Raw genomic sequence first — 18,638 nt, forward strand, 5'->3', positions numbered from 1 at the left:
TTGTTTGATGTAAAATATTATCAATATACATTTTAAGTTTTTGGTTCTGTTTAATCATCTATTTCTAGTCAATAAAAAAAGACTTGTTTCAACAAACACAGGTATATATTTTAGAACAAAGAGCAAGTGATTTTGACTGAAATTTAAAAAACAGAAATGAAAATATTTTAAAACAAGACTTGTAAATGACCATTCCTCTCCACCACCACTTCTACTCTAGGCATAGCTAAACAAGACCAACCAGATTTTAGAATTTATTATATTTCATATTTGGTTTAGCTAATCACAGTGCTTACAGAGATAATCAGATTTGGAAAAGGAGAATCAAACATGGAAATTTATCTTGCTAAATCAGTCTAATTAGCGCAAAAGCAATCTAATTTGACCTTTTGCCCCTGCTTTCAAATAAGTTCCCAAACTGCCCCAGCAATCGATCAATTCACCTGGCACTTTGTGGGTGATATTGGTTTATTTAAAGAAGCAAATCTTCATGAGATTGAAGTTAGCTATGGCTCCTCTTTTCATATTCCTTTCCACCACGTAAGAAAGTGAGTGTAATAGAAAACTAACCTCTCCTGAGAACAGCCACAAAAACAAAAAAACACATTCCTGTTGTGGTTAACGCTAATTGGATTAGGGGGATGAAATCTCACTTGCATTAGAGAATTTCTCTTGTTCCTTCTTTCTGTACTTATTCTCACCACCAAAATTAGACCTTGATATGATAACCAGAGGTGTATATCACTACTATCAGGTGATGTTCCCATCTATAGTACCCAGAGAAAAATGTGTCAATCTTTTATATTGTTTTAAAATTACCGAATGAAATAGTCATGACAACTTAATATGATAACAGTTGATGCAAAAGAAATCTAGTGTAATCTCATCACATACTCTAAGTTGCATTAATTTAAAGTATTTCTAATAATTGTATTCCTATGAAAAATCTCTGAGGTTCAGCATTTTGCACAAAAATCTGAAGGGCACCATATAGGATATCATGAAATAATTGTCTGGAGAAGACTGTGTTTCTATATAGTACATAAAATGAAATTTACCTATTAAGAACTACAAGCTCAAGAGAGTTCCCAGGCATGAGACTTTCAATACAGTGCCAGGTTATTGCCTTATGTAATTTTCTATATTGCTTATGGCAATTACCAATAGTTATAGAACTAGAAACTAATGCAAAAATAGTTAATGAAAAAGCAGGGTGGATATATTGAATTAGTTAAATAGCAAATGCTGAGGAAAGAAGAAACAGTTTTCTGTCTCTTTACAAACTCTCCAGTTTATTCCCTGAAGCGTGAAATTTGAGTGCCCAAAGACAATATTATTGTTTAGCTTTCAGAGCTATAAAATACTCCTGGCATCTCCATTTGAACGATGTGGCTGCTGACATTTAAATGACTCTGTTAAGATTTGACCTGGAAAATTACAGCTGATGCTCTACACTTTATTATCAGAAGAATGTAGCCACATTAGAAGGAGTTGGAAAAGAGTAACACAAACAATTAAAGAGGAAAATAGGAAGTGGGACATTAAAATTGTACTGCTAGAACAAATGATGATGAAACTGAGATATAGAGGTCCTATGTCCAAAGAATGATGATACAAGTATGAAGATAACATGGAGATTATATTCAGTTGTTTAAACTGCATACAATAAAACATAAGATTAAAGAGAATTAAACCTATTTTTTAAAAGATGCATTTTACGGCCGGGCGCGGTGGCTCACGCCTGTAATCCCAGCACTTTGGGAGGCCGAGTCGGGCGGATCACGAGGTCAGGAGATAGAGACCATCCTGGCTAACACGGTGAAATCCTGTCGCTACTAAAAATACAAAAAATTAGCCGGGCGTGGTGGGGTGCGCCTGTAGTCCCAGCTACTCGGGAGGCTGAGGCAGGAGAATGGCATGAACCCGGGAGGTGGAGCTTGCAGTGAGCCGAGATTGCGCCACTGAACTCCAGCCTGGGCGACTGAGCAAGACTGTCTCAAAAAAAAAAAAAGAAAAAGAAAAAAAAAGATGCATTTTACAATGTATGAAAAATTACACAATACAAAGTATTGTTCTTTAGGTGTCTAGTATAGTAAGCCCCTCTTAAAAGAAAACAAAGCAGACAAAGAGACTTACCGAGGGTAACTGCTCATGGTAAAGAGTTTCTTTTCTCATATTCTCTAAGAAAACCCCCAAAACTCCCCCAAATGCTGTTTATTAGAACTTTTTTCTCTGATAATGCTCATCAACGTAATGAGCAACTAAGATGCGATGCTTTCTTTGATTATGTAAATAATAAGGAACATTAGGTAATATATCTTGGGCCCCCCTTTTATGTTGAAACTGTATAGTTGTATCAGGTTCTATAAGCATTAACGTTATTAAATACTTGGACTACCTATCGTTATATCCTGTCATACTTACGTATTTAGAGAATTAAAATTCTAAGTCATTTCAAAATGAAAATTTGCTTGGCTATCTCATAGTAAATGACTTCGGCACAAAGTACTGTATTTTTTTCCCAAATATATTTGTGGATTTAGCAAAGTTTTTAGTTTTCCTATTTGACACTCCTTTCTTCTTTTCTTCATATAATCACACTTGATGAACAATTATATCTACTGAAGTTAGAGTTGCAGTTTTAGTAGCTAAGAAAAACATACTCAATTCTAGCACAAGTTGAGTTATTCCTTGGAAAGTTGCATGGAAACGATGAAATGAGGAAAGCCAACTCAGTGTTGAGTGTGTCCTCCTCTCTGATGTCCCCACATTTTTCTCCCTTGGGAACCATTGCCATCCCTAGAACTTTCATCTCTATGCAGACAACTTCCGAAGCCATATTCTCTAACCCTTGAACAATTTTCTAACAATTAGTAGTATGTTTACAACGGTCTTTTGGGTCCTTCCACTGGGATATTAGGCCATGATCTCAAATTAATGAGGAAACAGATACAGAAATCCTGAGATATTCAGAGATATAAAACGCATCATAAATAGTTAGGCATAGAAATCGTTATAAAGAGCACTTTCTCCTATAAAGATCCACGCCTACCCGTGATATCACCATCCCCACCCATGATACCACCATCCCCCAGCATCGAAGCTTTGACAGTTATCTTAAGTTATTGACTGCTCTTCCCCACATTGTTACTTACGAAGTCTTGATTTTTCTTTCACAATGTCTTCTAATCTAGGCTTGCATATGCACAAACACATGCACACACACACTCACACATGCACACACACTGCCTCATTCCTTGCCTCGTACCCTCCAATGGAAATTTCCTTCCCATCTCACCTTCCAAAATCTTTACTGGTTGATTTGAAAGCATTGCAGCTGGATTTAAGAATGATTCCCTGTTGTCTATAGAATAAATCCTCAATCTGTAAGGGGGGGTTCAAAGGTTTCCATGATTTGACTCTATTCCCATGTTACCACCCTCATTCCCAACACATATTCCTGTAGTCACTATCCCTCAAAGAGACGTGGACTTTCTCAGTTCCATACTTTCAACTGTCCCATGTTCTTATCTTGGAATACTCTTTCCTTCTTCACCAATCAGAATTCTGTAAGTCCCATTTAAAGCTCATTTACACCCTGATGCCTTTCTTGACTACTTTAGGTAGAAGAAAGTCTCCTAAACTATAACCTATCATCTGCTACTCATCTATTCTAGAAAATAGTAACATTTAGAATAGGCATATTTTTTCCATCATATATTAGATTAGATTTAAAATATGTGTATTAAATAGTGTCTCAAAATTACTTTTCATAGAGAATTTCAAAGGCCATCTGTTTCTTTAATTAGATGATCAGCATCTTAAGAGAAATTTGGTAGAGAAATAGTTAAAAACCACTAGCTTTGAAGTCACAACCATCTCTATGGCTCCATAAAAACTCAAAACGTTACCAAGAGAATGGGCAAGTTATTTAGCTTCTCAAACCCTTGGGATATTGGTTTGTAAGAGGGAAGAAGATATCCCCATCTTGAAACTTCATTTAAAACGTTAATTAAAATAACATATAAAAGAAAATGTGGTATATATACATAACGGAATACTATTCAGCCACTAAAAATTTTAATTAGTAGCAACAGGGATGGAACTAGGGGTCATTATGTTCAGTGAAATAAGCCAGACAGAGAAAGACAAATATCACATGTTCTCACTCATATGCAGGGGTTTTAAAAAGTTGATATCATGGAGGCAGAGTGTAGAACGAATGTTACAAGAGGCTGGGAAGTGTGAGTTGTGAGATAAAGGGAGGTTGGTTAATGAATACAAACATACAGTTAGATAGAAGGAATAACATTGCCTTCAATAGCACAGTCAGGTGACTATAGTTAACAATACTTTATTGCATATTTCAAAAGAGCTAAAAGAAGATTTGAAATGTCCCCAACACAAAGATATGATTAGTATTTGAAGTGATGGTTATCCTAAATACTCCAATTTGTTAATTACACATTGTATGCATGTATCAAAACATCACATGTACTGTATAAGTATGTATTATTATGTATCAATTTAAAATAACATATGTAAAGATGTCATTCCTGGAAGGCACTCAACAAACATGAATTCTTCTTTCTCTTTGTGTCTTTTCAGTAGTTGACTCACGGTGGGAACTTGGTCAAAATAAATTAATAACCCAAATTCTTGTAACAATTTAAATTTTTATCATTTCTTAGGAAAAAAAGTAGCTCAGTGTCACTAGAGCCAAAGCACATATAGAGATTGGAGAGTAATAGAGTCAACAATAAAGGTTGGAACAAGAATGTGGAAAACCTTGATTGTCAAGCTATACACTATTTTACTCACTTACTCTGAAATAAGACATGCTGAAACACTTGAATCAAGAGTCACTTCTTTTAAATTTGCTCACATTATAATATATGGAAAGCAACCAGAGTAGGTGCTAGATACTTGCAAAAGCATGAAGGTGGTTTCAGAAGGCTGAGCTAACGTCCCGGCCTTGACGATGAATAACTGTGCAACCCTAGGCAAATCCCTTTACTCACTGAACCTCTGTATTCTCATCTATAAAATAGGAGTAATGATTCCCTTCTCATGGAATTTATTTCAGGATTAAGTAAGATTAGGTATGCAAAATATTATTCATAAGATGCAAAGAACCATATGAATGTAAAATATTAAGAATGTCATATGTGTCCTGCTTTAGAGATTATAGTATTATTAGAGTTAGATTTGGTGAGATACATCATAGGGTTTGTAAACCTTTACAAAAAAATTAAGGTGCAGGTCTATGTTTACGGTGGAATGTGAGTTTAACAATAACGTGATGATGGAGTTGACTCCCATTTCAGGGAAGGGCCACAGCTACAAAGAAGGTAACAGTACCAAAAGCAGTAAGCAGTGATCCCCGTAAGATGGGCTCATTCAATTGCTATTTGTCCTTTTCTTCTTTTTCTGATCCCAGTGCTGCCAGATTTCAAGAGCAGGCTAAAATCCCATAAAACAAAATAATATAATTTGACTGTTTACTAAATGTATAAGACAACATTGACTACTGGAAAAAGTAATAGCATTATATTAAGTTAAACTAAATCCAGTAGGCAGAAAATTCAATAGAATGTTGCAAAACAAAAGCATGCATCTTGCTTTGAGCCCTAAAGACCAACAAGGGAATGGTGGTGATGGTCTCCATGTGGAAAAACATTGCCTTGAGTTTCTGCACTCAGGTATGAGAACAGCTGACTGTAGTACCATAGTTGACTGTGTTGCTATGATGCTGGATATAAAGGTAATTAGGCCCCAAATCTTGTATGACTTTAAGGAGTACAGATAATTCAATTCAAATTCTGAAATCACTGATCTGAAGTTGCTCACAAATTGTAAACAGAATTAAGGAGCAAGTAATAATCATTAATATTGTTTATGTTTCTTGATATCATTTAGGAGGCATTCATCATTGACTTTCTGGTTGCAGAAAAGATTATATTTATTTATCTAGTAATAATAGGAAACATAAAAGCAGTATTGTATAAGTTTATGGATGTGTGGGTTGTAATATCTATTATGTACATAAAATATTTAGAGGACAACTCAACTATGTTCATATTATTAGTTACTGAAAATGAACTCAGAGCCTAAGTACATAGAAAAAGTTTACTCGAAAGTATAGCTCTTACCAATATATTATAATTATTTCTGGTTTGTATTTAAGCCTTCAGGCTTGGTAGTCTTCTCATTTAAAGGAAGAAAATGAAAAATTGAAATACATCGTTTTAATTAAAATTTCAGGATCAAAAGATACTGAGCAGTCTCCCTTGATAAAATCAGTCCCAACAGTGCTTTTGTCTTTACAGTTAATGATTAGTTTCATGGTTTTCCATGCTATTTTTTATATAAGGATCTACAGTTCTTAATTAGGAAGTAGGACTTCAGTATTTCTAAGTTGCAACATAGCGTAACAAGCAAAATATATCCACATAAGATTCAAACTCCTTGTTGGAAGAGGTACAGAAAATCTTGTCTTCATTGGAAGTATATGGTCAATTGGTTGCAGAGATCTAAAACTTGCGGGGATGACTTATTTTTAAACACCACAACCAATTTTTGTATTTGTTTTGTTTTGTTTTGTTTTTAGATGGAGTCTTGCACTGTTGCCCGGGCTGGAGTGCAGTGGCATGATCTCAGCTCACTGCAACCTCCACCTTCCAGGTTTAAGCGATTCTCCTGCCTCAGCCTCCCAAGTAGCTGGGATTAGAGGCGCCCATCACCACGCCCAGCTAATTTTTTGTATTTTTAGTAGAGACAGAGTACTATGTTGGCCAGGCTGGTCTTGAATGCCTGACCTCGTGATCCATTCACCTCAGCCTCCCAAAGTGCTGGGATTACAGGTGTGAGCCGCCGCACCAGGCCTATTTTTAAAAATTTTATTTGTTAGTAATTTGTGTATGTATTTATTTTTAAATTTTAGTTGACAAATAATAATTGTACATATTCATGGGATACACAGTGATGTTTCTATGTATATAGGGCATAGTGATCAGCTGTAGGTAATTAGCATATCCATCGTCTCAAACATTTATCATTCCTTTGTGTTGGGAATGTCCAGTGTCCTCATTCTAGCTATTTGAAACTCTAAAATATATTATTGTTAATTATAGTCATCCTACAGTGTATAGAACAGGGGTCCCCAATCCCCCGGTCCCATACTGGTGTGGTTTGGAACTGTGGCCTGTTAGGAATTGGGCCACACAGCAGGAGGTAAGCTGCAGGCAAGAGAGCATTCCGGCCTGAGCTCTGCCTCCTGTAAATTAAGTGGCGGCATTAGATTATCATAGAAGCATGAACTCTATTGTGAACTGCGCATGCGAGGGATCTAGGTGTGTGCTCCTTATGAGAATCTAACTAAAGCCTCATCATCTGAGGTGGAACAGTTTCAACCCCACACCACCCCCACCCTCTGCCCCTGTCTGTGGAAAAATTGTCTTCCGTGAAACTGGTCCCAGGTGCCAAAAATGCTGGGGACCACTAGTATGCAACTTTTTCCACCTGTCTAGATGTAATTTTGTGTCTTTTAATAAATCTCAGTCTATCTCTCCCTTCCCCTGCCCTTCCCAGCCTCTGCTCTATTTTTTACCTTTATGAGTTCAACTTTTTTTTTTAGCTTCCACAAATGAGTGAGAACATGTGGTGTTTAACTTTATGTTCCTGGCTTATTTCACTTAGCATCCTCCAGTTCCATCCATCTTGACTTCAATGACAGAATTTCACTCTTTTTAATGGCTGAATAGTATTCCGTTGTGTATATATACACCGCATTTTCTTTATTCATTCATCTGTTGTTGGACATCTAGGATGATTCCATATTTTGGCTATTGTGAATAGTGTTGCAATAAACATGGGGGTATAGAGGTCCCTTTGATATGATTTTCTTTCCTTTGGGTAAATTCCCAATAGTGGAATTGCTGGATCACATGGTAGTTTTATTTGTAATTTTCTGAGGAACCTTCACACTGTTCTCCATGGTGGTTGTACTAGTTTATGTTCCCACCAACAGTATTTAAGAGTTCTCTTTTCTCCAAATTTTTTCCAACATTTGTTATTTATTTATTTATTTATTTATTTATTTATTTATTGTCTTTTTGATGATTGCCATCCTAACTGGCTTATTGTGTTTTGATTTGTGTTTCCCTGATGATTAGTGATGCTAAACATTTTTTCATATATTTGTTGGCCATTTGTGTGTCTTCTTTGAGAAATATCTGTTCAGATAATTTGCCCACGTTTCAATCGGACTGTCTGTTTTTGTTTTGTTTTGTTTTGTTTTGCAATTGAGTTGTTTGAGTCCTTGTATACTCTGGATACAATTGTCTGTCAGATAAGTACTTTATAAGTATTTTCTCCCTTTCTGTATGTTGTCTTTTCACTCTCTTGTTTTCTTTGCTGTGCAGAGGTTTTTAGTTTGATATAATCTCATTTGTTTATTTTTGCTTTTGTTGCCTGTGCTTTTGAGGTCTTACTTACAAATTTTTTTCTTAGACCAATGTCCTGAAGTTTTTCTCTTATATTTTCTTGTAGTAGTTTTATTGGTCTGGGTCTTACACTTAGATCTTTGACCCATTTTAAGTTGATTTTTGTACAGGGAGGGATGGGAGTCTAGTTTCATTCTTCTGCTGATGGATATGCAGTTTTTCCAGCACTATTTATTGAAAAGACTGTCTTCCTTAATGAGTGTTCTTGGCATCTTTGTCAAAAATGAGTTGACTGTAGATATGTGGATTTATTTCTGGGTTCTCTATTCTGTTAGTTTTTTTTTTTTTTTTTTTTTTTTTTTAAGCAGATAAAGTAACCATAAGTTAAGTTTGAAGCTTTATCCTTTGTTGAAAATATAAGGGAAAAGGTCACTCTGAATTTCTCATGTCTTCAGTAGGTAGGTCTTACTTTAAGAAAACATGCTACATTCCTAGGAACTTTCAAGATTAAAATGAGAAACCACGCTGTCTTCAGATTTTTCACAGTAAAAGTCTTTAGATTTCTGAGTAAAAATTATTTTCAGCCTAGAATTTGACACTTTTCTGAACTATCAATAAAGTCTAAGGGAAAATCTAAAAGATTTTTAGACTTTTAAGGACTCAAAATATTTTCTTCTCACTCATCATTTTTAAAACATATTCTAAGTAGCTTATCTGATTTTTCCATATTCTTAAAATTTTTACTGTGGTGAAATACACATAACAAAATTTACCATTTTAACACATTTTTTCCTTTTTTTGAGATGGAGTCTATCTTTGTCCCCCAGGCTGGAGTGCAGTGGCGCAATCTCAGTTAAGTGTATGATTTATGTGGTATTAAATACATTTCCATTATTATGCAACCATCCCCTATCCATTCTAGAATTTTTGTATCATGCCAAACAGAAATTTTGTATCCATTAAACAATAACTACCCATTACTCCTTCCCTGCAGCCCTGGTAACCCCTATTCTACTTTTAGTCTCTATGAATTTCACTGTTCTAGATAGCTGTAATAAGTGGAATCCTACAATATTTGACCTTTTGTGTTTCACTTATTTCAATTAACATAATATTTTCAAGGTCTATCCATGTTGTAATATGTATCAAAATTTTATTCCTTTTATTGCCTTCATAATATTCTATTGTATGTTTATGTTGCATTTTGTTTATCCATTCATCTATCAATGGACGTTTAGGGTGTTTCCACTTTTAGCTACTGTGAATAATGCTTATATGAATATTTGTGTGAAAATATCTGTTCTAGTTCCTGCTTTAAATTCTTTTGGGTGTATACCCAGAAATGGAATTGCTGGATCATATGGTAATTCTATGTTTAATTTTTTGAGGAACTTCCATACTGTTTTCCACAGTAGCTACACTATTTTATATTCCCACTAGCAATGCACAAGTGTTCCAATTTCTTCTCATCCTCCCGAACAGAAAACAGTTTCTGTTTTGTTTTGTTTTGTTTTATAATATTATGTTGGTTCAAAAGTAATTGTGGTTTTTGCCATTACTTTTTATATATATATACTTTCAGTTCTGGGATACACGTGCAGGACCTGCAGGTTTGTTACATAGGTATACACGTGCCATGGTGGTTTGCTGGAAAAGTAATATCACATTGTGGTTTCAATTTGCATTTTTGTTGTTTATTTTTTTGTTTTTGAGTTGTAGAGGTTTTTTATATTTCCTGGATATTAATTCCTTATCAGCATATGATTTGCAAATATTTTCTCCTATTCTATAGGTTGCCTTTCCAACGTCATGATTTTGTCCTTCAACACTAAAGTTTTTTATTTTGATGAAATTTAACTATCTTTTTCCTTTTGTTGTCTGTGCTTTTGATGTCTCACCTAAGGAATCATTGCCAAATCCAATGCCATGATGATTTCCTCTAGTTTTTTTCTAAGAATTTTATAGGTTTAACTCTGACATTTAAGACTTTGATATATTGAGTTAATTTTTATATATATAGCGTAAGTTAAGGATCCAACTTAATTCTTTAGCATGTAGATGCCCACTTTTCCTAGCATCGTTTGTTGAAAAGACTATCCTTTCCTCATTGAATGGTCTTGAATACCGCATCAAAAATAGTTTGACAATATATGTGAGACTTTGTTTCTGGGCTCCATGTTATATTCCATTGGCCTATATATCTGTCTTTATGATGCTCATCATTTCTTAAAAAGTTACTCAAGGAGGTGTTCCGACCAAACTAAGGAATAAGACAAGATAGGCTTTGGGAGACAGAAGTACCAAACCAGAGTAACAATGTATACAACCCCCAAATTATAGTTTTGCTGAAGCCTGAAGAGTAACCAGTCCAAATATCAGTGAGGGGGGAGAAGTTTTCCAATACTAGCCTTAGGGAAAGAAGGGGATTCAATTAATTAGATAGAATGAGGGTTTTGATAAACATACAATTATAAATGTACATTTATAAAAATACAATTTATAATTACCATTACAAATATGCCATAAATTTTTAGGAGATTTAGACAAAATGGAATTCATGATAATTTCTGCATTTGCAAAGTACAAACCTGCGACAGTACTACAGCCATGGTATGTGTGTGAAGTCATACGTTATATGTGTCTCACAATTATAAAAACAATTCATCAAGGCCAGAGGATCACTTGAGCCCTGGAGTTCAAGACCAGCCTGGGCAATGTAGCGAGATTCTGTCTCTACAAAAATAAAAATAAAAAATAAAAATAATTGAGCCAATGTGGTCTTGTGTGCCTGTAGTCCAGGCTGCTTAAAATGCTGAGGTGGGAGTGTTGCTTGAGCCTGGGAGGTTGAGGCTGCAATGAGCTATGATTGTACCACTGCATTCCAGCTTGAGTGACAGAATGAGACCCTGTCTTGAAAAAAAAAAAAATTTGCAATCAATCTTTCAGGAGAAAGAATTAGTTATCCTTCTGTTTTTCTCTATGAAAGGTGTTTTTTAATAAAATAATGATCATATGAAGAAATGAAGACAAGTAAGCTAGAAAAATATGGTAGAGGTGAGTGAGGCAGTTAATTAATAACAATTTTATACTCATGTTTTTGGATTTTTTAATTATTTGGATATTTTTCCAGCCTTAACATTTTGGAACTTATGTTTTTTGCTAATTCTAAAAAAGTCACTTTTATAACAAATGGTATATTTTCAATGTTTTACTTTTTTCTGTTCTTTTCATTTTCTTTTTCTTTTTCTTTTTCTTGTTTTGTTTTTTGAGACAAGGTCTTACTCTATCACCTGAGCTGGAGTGCAGTGCCACAATCATAGCTCAGGGCAGCCTCAAACACCAGGGATCCTCCTGCCTCAGCCTTCTGAGTAGCTAAGACTACAGGCACACTCCACCATGCCTGGGCAATTAAATTTTTTTTTTTTTTTTTTTTGAACGAGTTCTTACTATGGTGCCCAGGCTTGTCTCAAACTCCTGGGTTCAAGTGCTTCTCTTGCCTCAGCCTCCCCAAGTGCTGGGATTATAGGTGTGAACTATTCCTCCCAGCCTGTACTCTTTTTCTGAAAGAGCACCCCTCCAGTTAAATAAGTACTAATTTCTTTTTTTTTTTTTATAAATTTATTTATTATTATTATACTTTAAGTTATAGGGTACATGTGCATAACGTGCAGGTTTGTTACATATGTATACTTGTGCCATGTTGGTGTGCTGCACCCATCAACTCGTCATTTACATCAGGTATAACTCCCAATGCAATCCCTCCCCCCTCCCCCCTCCCCATGATAGGCCCCGGTGTGTGATGTTCCCCTTCCTGAGTCCAAATGATCTCATTGTTCATTTCCCACCTATGATTTCTATAAGGCCTGGATCTACCGGTGTCTAGGGCTTCATGGTTGATTAAGTTTTAAAATTTGGTTAAGTTTATTCGTAACATAGTTACAAATTTAACACATTGTACTCAGATTGGGGGGGAAGAAAAGAAAAACGTCTTACCAATAACTGTTCACATTTTATGACCTCCCCTCACTTAAGAACTTCAATAGTCTTTTGTAGTAACTGAGTCCCTTTCAAATAAATGCTTAGTCCTTCAGATTTTATCTCCTTTCCCCTTCTTTCCAAGTCAGTATTTGGATGATTTGGGTGTTAGTAGGGCTTTGGACATGGTTTGTTAGACATTTTTGTAGAAGGAGATAATGGGAGAGGTTTGGATCCATGCTTTGTTACACTTGTACTAGACAAATGATGTATTAGTTAGCTGTTGCCACTGTACTGCTACATAACGAACACCTCCCAAAATTAGTGTTTTGAAAGAATAATAATTTATTGTTATGAATCTGCAGTTTGTCCAGGGAGCTTCTGCAAATTTCAGCTGGACGCATGTATGAGTCTGCAGTTGGTTGGGGTTGGATTGTTGAGGCAAGGCTTGTCTGGGCTGCTGTACTTCAGGCTGCTGGTCTTCCTGTTGGCCAGGCAGCTCTGATCCATGTCTCTCATCCTCCTTGGACAGGCTGGGGCATAGTCATCTCATGGTGAAAGTAGAAGCTTAGAAGAATAATCTCAGGTAAACAAGCACTTTCTAAATCTTTGGTCATGTTATGTCCACTAGCCTTCCATTGTCCAGAGTGACCTGGCCAAGCCCAGGTGGTGGGGGGAATCATATTCCACCTATGGACGTTGAAAAGGAAGGGGTGAATATTTCTGAACAATAATCTAATCTATCAAAAGTGATACAGCATTTTTATTTTCCAATGTAGTCTCAGAAAACAAGCCTGTTGTTTAAATCCCAGCCCTGTGGCTTAACTTCTCTGAGTTCCATGTTTTCATCTTTAAAATGGGAGTATTCATAGCACCAGCCATCTCAGGGCTGCTCTCAATAGCAGATGAACCATATGTGCCATACTTAGAACAAGACTTATCTCATGGTAAGAATTAAATATGTGGCAACCTGGTTTTACTGTCCTCTAGCTCCCCTTGTTTCTAAGCAGTTGTCACTACCTGGTCAGCTACCATCTGGTGATGACGTCTGAGGCTAGTGGTTCATCCGTACCTGGGGTCCTCCCTCTGTTGTCTAGCCCCAGCATGGCCTCCTTTGGGTCTGCAGACCCCTGAGGTTTTGCTGCAACTCGCCTCTGGTCCCAGCTTGGGCCACGTGTACTGTAGTCTCCAATGTGGAATCACTTTTCCCCATTGCTGTGACAACCTATGGCCACACAGGCTGTGGGACTGAAGGCAAACAGGTGGTCTCAGACTGCTTCCTGCCACATAGGATTTGAGTGTGGCTGAGGAGCATTCCCCCGACCCCCTCCACACCACCACCTTACTATGTCAGCCACATTAGAGGGCTTCCCTTCCTTAGCTGTTGGCTTCCCTCTGCCTAGATGCCTTCCCACTCTGGAATTCTGACCCAGAAATGCAGGGTGAGAACAAACTTGTCTCACAGACCAGCTTCTCTTACACAAGCCTCCCTTATTCTTCCTGCAACTCTTGAGGTCAAGAAGGTGTGGGCTACCAACTTCCTCTTCCTTCCTGAGGTGGCATTTTATCACCTTCTTTCCTGAGGCAATACTGATGATTGGTTGCCAGGGAATGTGTTTTACATGAAGGGAAACAAAAAACACATCCTTTCAATATTTGCAAATGATCATCTTAGTTGCATTTTATTTTAATAAATAAATTCCACACTATTGCCCCTGAGAGAAATAAATAGTATGTTGGAGACACAAATTCCATTTCTGAATAAAGAACTATAATGTTGAGGAGAGATTAAACTTATTTGGGATATTCCTGAAGAGTCAAACTGAGACCAAAGTGTAGACTTTACTGAGAAACAACTTGTCATCCAAAAGGCTAAAAGCTGGTATTTTTGTTTATATTTTATTCATAGGGGAAAGGTTTATCCTAAAAAAGAGTTTACAATAAATTAATTCTGAGGGATATTTTAACATATATCACTACATTTTTGTTTTAGCATAAGGTTTTTAGGCATATGGTAGAGATGCTGTTGATGAAAAGATGAAGCAGTTGACTTTAAGTCCCTGGCCACTGAAGATCTGCGATTCTTTCTCTTTTCTTTTTTCTTCTTTTCTTTTCTTTTCTTTTCTTTTCTCTCTTCTCCATTTTCCACCCCATCTGCTATTCTCCTCCCAATTACCTTTCCCACCTAAGTTCCACTAAGCCTTTATGTTCTTCATAGACTTGCTGGAGATTGAGAATATATAAGTGGACAAAAACGCCAGTTTTCTCTGCACATCTCAGATGGTGGCAAATTAGGATATTCAGCTTTCTGCAAAGTGGCTGCCATGGCGGGCTCAGTCTGGGACCAGGGTACCAGTGAAACATGAGCAGCAGGTAGTTTCCAATGATTGGTGTGTTAAGAGACCCAATGTTCATGGACATGTACAAGTTAGGGGCCAGCTTTCTGCCAGTGTCAGCCAAAGCCAGAGAGATTGCTCTTTCCCCCCACTCTTCATGTCGCATTTGGACTTTCTATAGCTTCTTTCTCCTTCTAGGCTACTTTGTGATTAAATTTAATAAAATGTCTCCAAAACAGCAATGTGCAAGCAGCCATCTTGTGAGTTATTCTAGGTCCAAAAGCTTCTATGTGGTGGCCCTGGACCCATGCCTATTTTGTTCATGGAAAAATTTTAGGATGGTAGCTTCCTCTCCTTTCAGATTGCTGAAAAGCTATCCTTCCTTTCAAATTTCTTGAGAACTCCCACCACTAAATTTTTTCTCTGTCATAAGCCACGAAGGCAGGCTATTATTTCAATATGAAGTTAAAACGTTATATAGTAGATTTTACCTCCTTGGAATGTGGGTGGGGATGGGACCTTCTCTAGTACAGACAGACTGGTTTTTATTAGAAGGGGAAGAGACCTAATCCTAATCAATGAGACGCTGACAAATAATTTCAGAATGAGGAAGAAATGAGATCACTTAGAAACTAAAAGGGGAGTGAGTGTCGCTAGTAACATAGGGGTAGACATAATACCATTAAGAGGAGACAGAAACATATGTATGAGAGAAAATGTTGGCAGCTTCCAGAGAAGGAGGCTCTCAGGGGATGCTCTGATCATCAGGATTCCATAGAAAGGTGGGGACTTCAACTCCTCCCTTGAGACAAGGGAGACCTAGAGTAGACACCTCTGGCACACCTCTGCCTTCTCACCCATGAAGCAGAAGGGAATTATTTAAAATTTGAAAGAAGTGCTTTATTTATACATAGATGTTTGTGTTTCTTAAAATTTTTCTAGATTACTTTTTTCCTGAAAAGTTAAGCAAAACTTACAAATTAACAATTTCAAAGATAATCTAATAAAAATAAGAGTTTTAATGAAAAACATGAGGTGATTTATTTTCAATGCTGGGGAAAAACGGTAAGTTCTCTGCAGCCAAAGGCAGGTCCCACCAGTTCTCTGATGGTAGGCTCCCAAAATGCAGGCATCACATCCAAGATAGATCAAGCAACCTCAACAGGACTGGCCTATATTGTGATTAAAAAAAAAAAAAAAAGTACTAATATACGTAACAACAATGTGCATTGACCCTCATATGCCAGATACTACACTTAGTATTAGATGCATGTTATCTCGTTGATTCTCTTACCAGGTGAAGTGGGAGCTATTATTATTAGCTGTCTTACAGATAAAGAATTAGATGCAGAGAGAGCTTAAGTAGCTCACTAAGTTGTAAATAGTAAAGCTGGGGTATGAACTCGGGTTGTCTTACACCAGATCCTAAACACTGAACACCATCAAAGACAAATCTTACCAACCTTGCTGTTTTGCCTTGATTTTCCTTAGCAGGAAAATTCTATTACTAGGTTTCTCTCTGCCCCTGTCTCTATAATGAATGAATCATTTTTCTAAGTATTCCTTTTTTTCTAAGCTCTAGTATGTTTATGGATACCTATTTATCCTTCAAGGACAGCTGAATCAAACCCCTTTGGTTAGACCTTTCTTGATGTCACATGTGGTTTTGTTATAGTGCACTGACTTGATTGTTTCCATGTCTGTATCTCTCAGAACACTGGGAGTAAGTGGCATGAGGCCAGGAGTTGTGCAAAGTGATGCATCCAGCATCCCCAGGAAATACGTGAATGAACGTGTGGGTCAATTGCACCAAGGTGTTAAGAGTAGAAATTGGCAGGTATATTTGGGGGTCATTTTCTATATACGACATTTTAGTATTTCTTTATAACATTAATTCTCAATTTTACAGAAACCTAGAAGTCTAATAGTCCTAGAAATATACAACCACTTTGCCTGTAAAACCTTTTATATTCTGTTGAAACAAGAGAGGGAGAATAAAAACAAAGGGCTCAGGTTCTGAAAATAAAGCCAATCCAATGGACCAGAAATGTATATCATTGATTATCTACTCTTACTTACTAGTATTTATGTTTCTTCATAGACACATGTAGATACAAATATACATGTTTATATGATTGTGGTACCTATACAGTAAGTCTTCAACGTCATCCATAAGTTCTTGGAAACTGTGACTTTAAGCAAAATGATATATAACAAAACCATTTTCACCATAGGCTAATTAATATAAGCAAGACTTAAGTTCCTATGGCATATATATGGTCACAAAAATATCACTAAACTTCTAAATAAAGACCCATACACTTCTAATATTAAACATTGATATAAATGTGAGCTACACATACATTTAATAAAGACTAATAAAAACAACTAAGATAGTTACTTATCTAATTTTTGGTGAATCACCAAGTGATGACAGCCATAGTGATGGTGGTTTATATCAAGGAATGAATGTTTACAAAGTGAAAATTTATAAGGAGCACCTCCTGCCACCTAGCAGTTCAAAAACAAACATTAATCAAGAAAGCAGTCTTGCTGAGCACTTTCATACTGCATCACTTGTCCTGCATTTGTATAATTATTGTATACTTTATAAATTTTTATTATAATAATTTACTTTTATTTTCTAACCCACTTTTCGAATTCAAGGTGGTGGGTGGCCCGAGCCCGTCCTGGCAGCTCAGGGTGCAAGGTAGGGACTGACGCTAGACAGGATACTATCCTATCCCATTGCAGGGTGTGCTAACAGGCTTCAGGATGTGGGAGGAAATGGGAGGACCTGGAGAAAACCCACACAGACATGGGGAGAACATGTCAACTCCTCACAGAGAGTGACCCCAACCAGGGAGAGATTTTTTCTCATCAATATTATAACAAAATGGTATTGAACGAAAAGACATTATTTGAGGACCTGCAGTATGTGATTGGGTGAGGAGCATAATTATAAGGAACGGTCATTCATTACCTCTTTCATTTTCTCATTTTATATTAATAATGTTAATATATAAGTCATATTAACTTATTAACATTATTAATATAATATATAATAATATATAGCATATAATATAAATTAGATAGATGATATAGCAAATGTACAGCATGCTCCAATGCAAACCTTCCACTATGCTTGAGCTCTTTACCTTATGTACTTAAAGGCTTTTAACAACTTAACCTAAGTCTGTAACTCATTCAGATTTCCTTAGCATGTAATTAATGTCCCTTTTCTGCTCCAGAGTGCTATCCAAGACACCACGTTACTTCTCAATGTTATGTTTTCTTAGATTCCTCTGGGCTGTGATGATTTCTTAGACTTCCCTTATTTTGGATGACCTTGAAAGTTTTGAAAAGTACTGGCCAGGTATTTTGTAGAATGTACTTCCCTGTCAGGATCTTTCTGTTTTTTGTTTTTTTGTTTTTTGTTTTTTGTTTGTTTGTTTGCTTGCTTTGTTTTTCTCTCATGATTACACTGGGGTTACGGGTTTTGGGGAAGAAAACCACAGAGGGAAAGTGCCATTCTCATCACATCACACCACTGACGTGACTTATCACTGTTGATGTTAATCTTGATCATCTGACTGAGGCAGTACTTGTGAAGTTTCTCCACTGAAAAGATCCTCTTTCCTTAGTTTTCCACACTGCACTCTGGAAGGCAGTCACTACGGGCAGCCCACACTTAAGGAAAGAGGAGCTATGCTCCACCGCCTTGAGGGGCAGTAGCTACACAAATTATTGGTATTCTTCTGCAGAGGATGTTTGCCTGCTTGCTTGCCTTCCTTCCTTCCTTCCTTCCTTCCTTCCTTCCTTCCTTCCTTCTTTCTTTCTTTCTTTCTTTTTTTCTCTCTCTTTCTTTCCTTCCTTCCTTCCT

Source organism: Mandrillus leucophaeus, unplaced genomic scaffold (genome assembly GCF_000951045.1).
Source record: "Mandrillus leucophaeus isolate KB7577 unplaced genomic scaffold, Mleu.le_1.0 Scaffold616, whole genome shotgun sequence".
NCBI lineage: Eukaryota > Metazoa > Chordata > Mammalia > Primates > Cercopithecidae > Mandrillus > Mandrillus leucophaeus.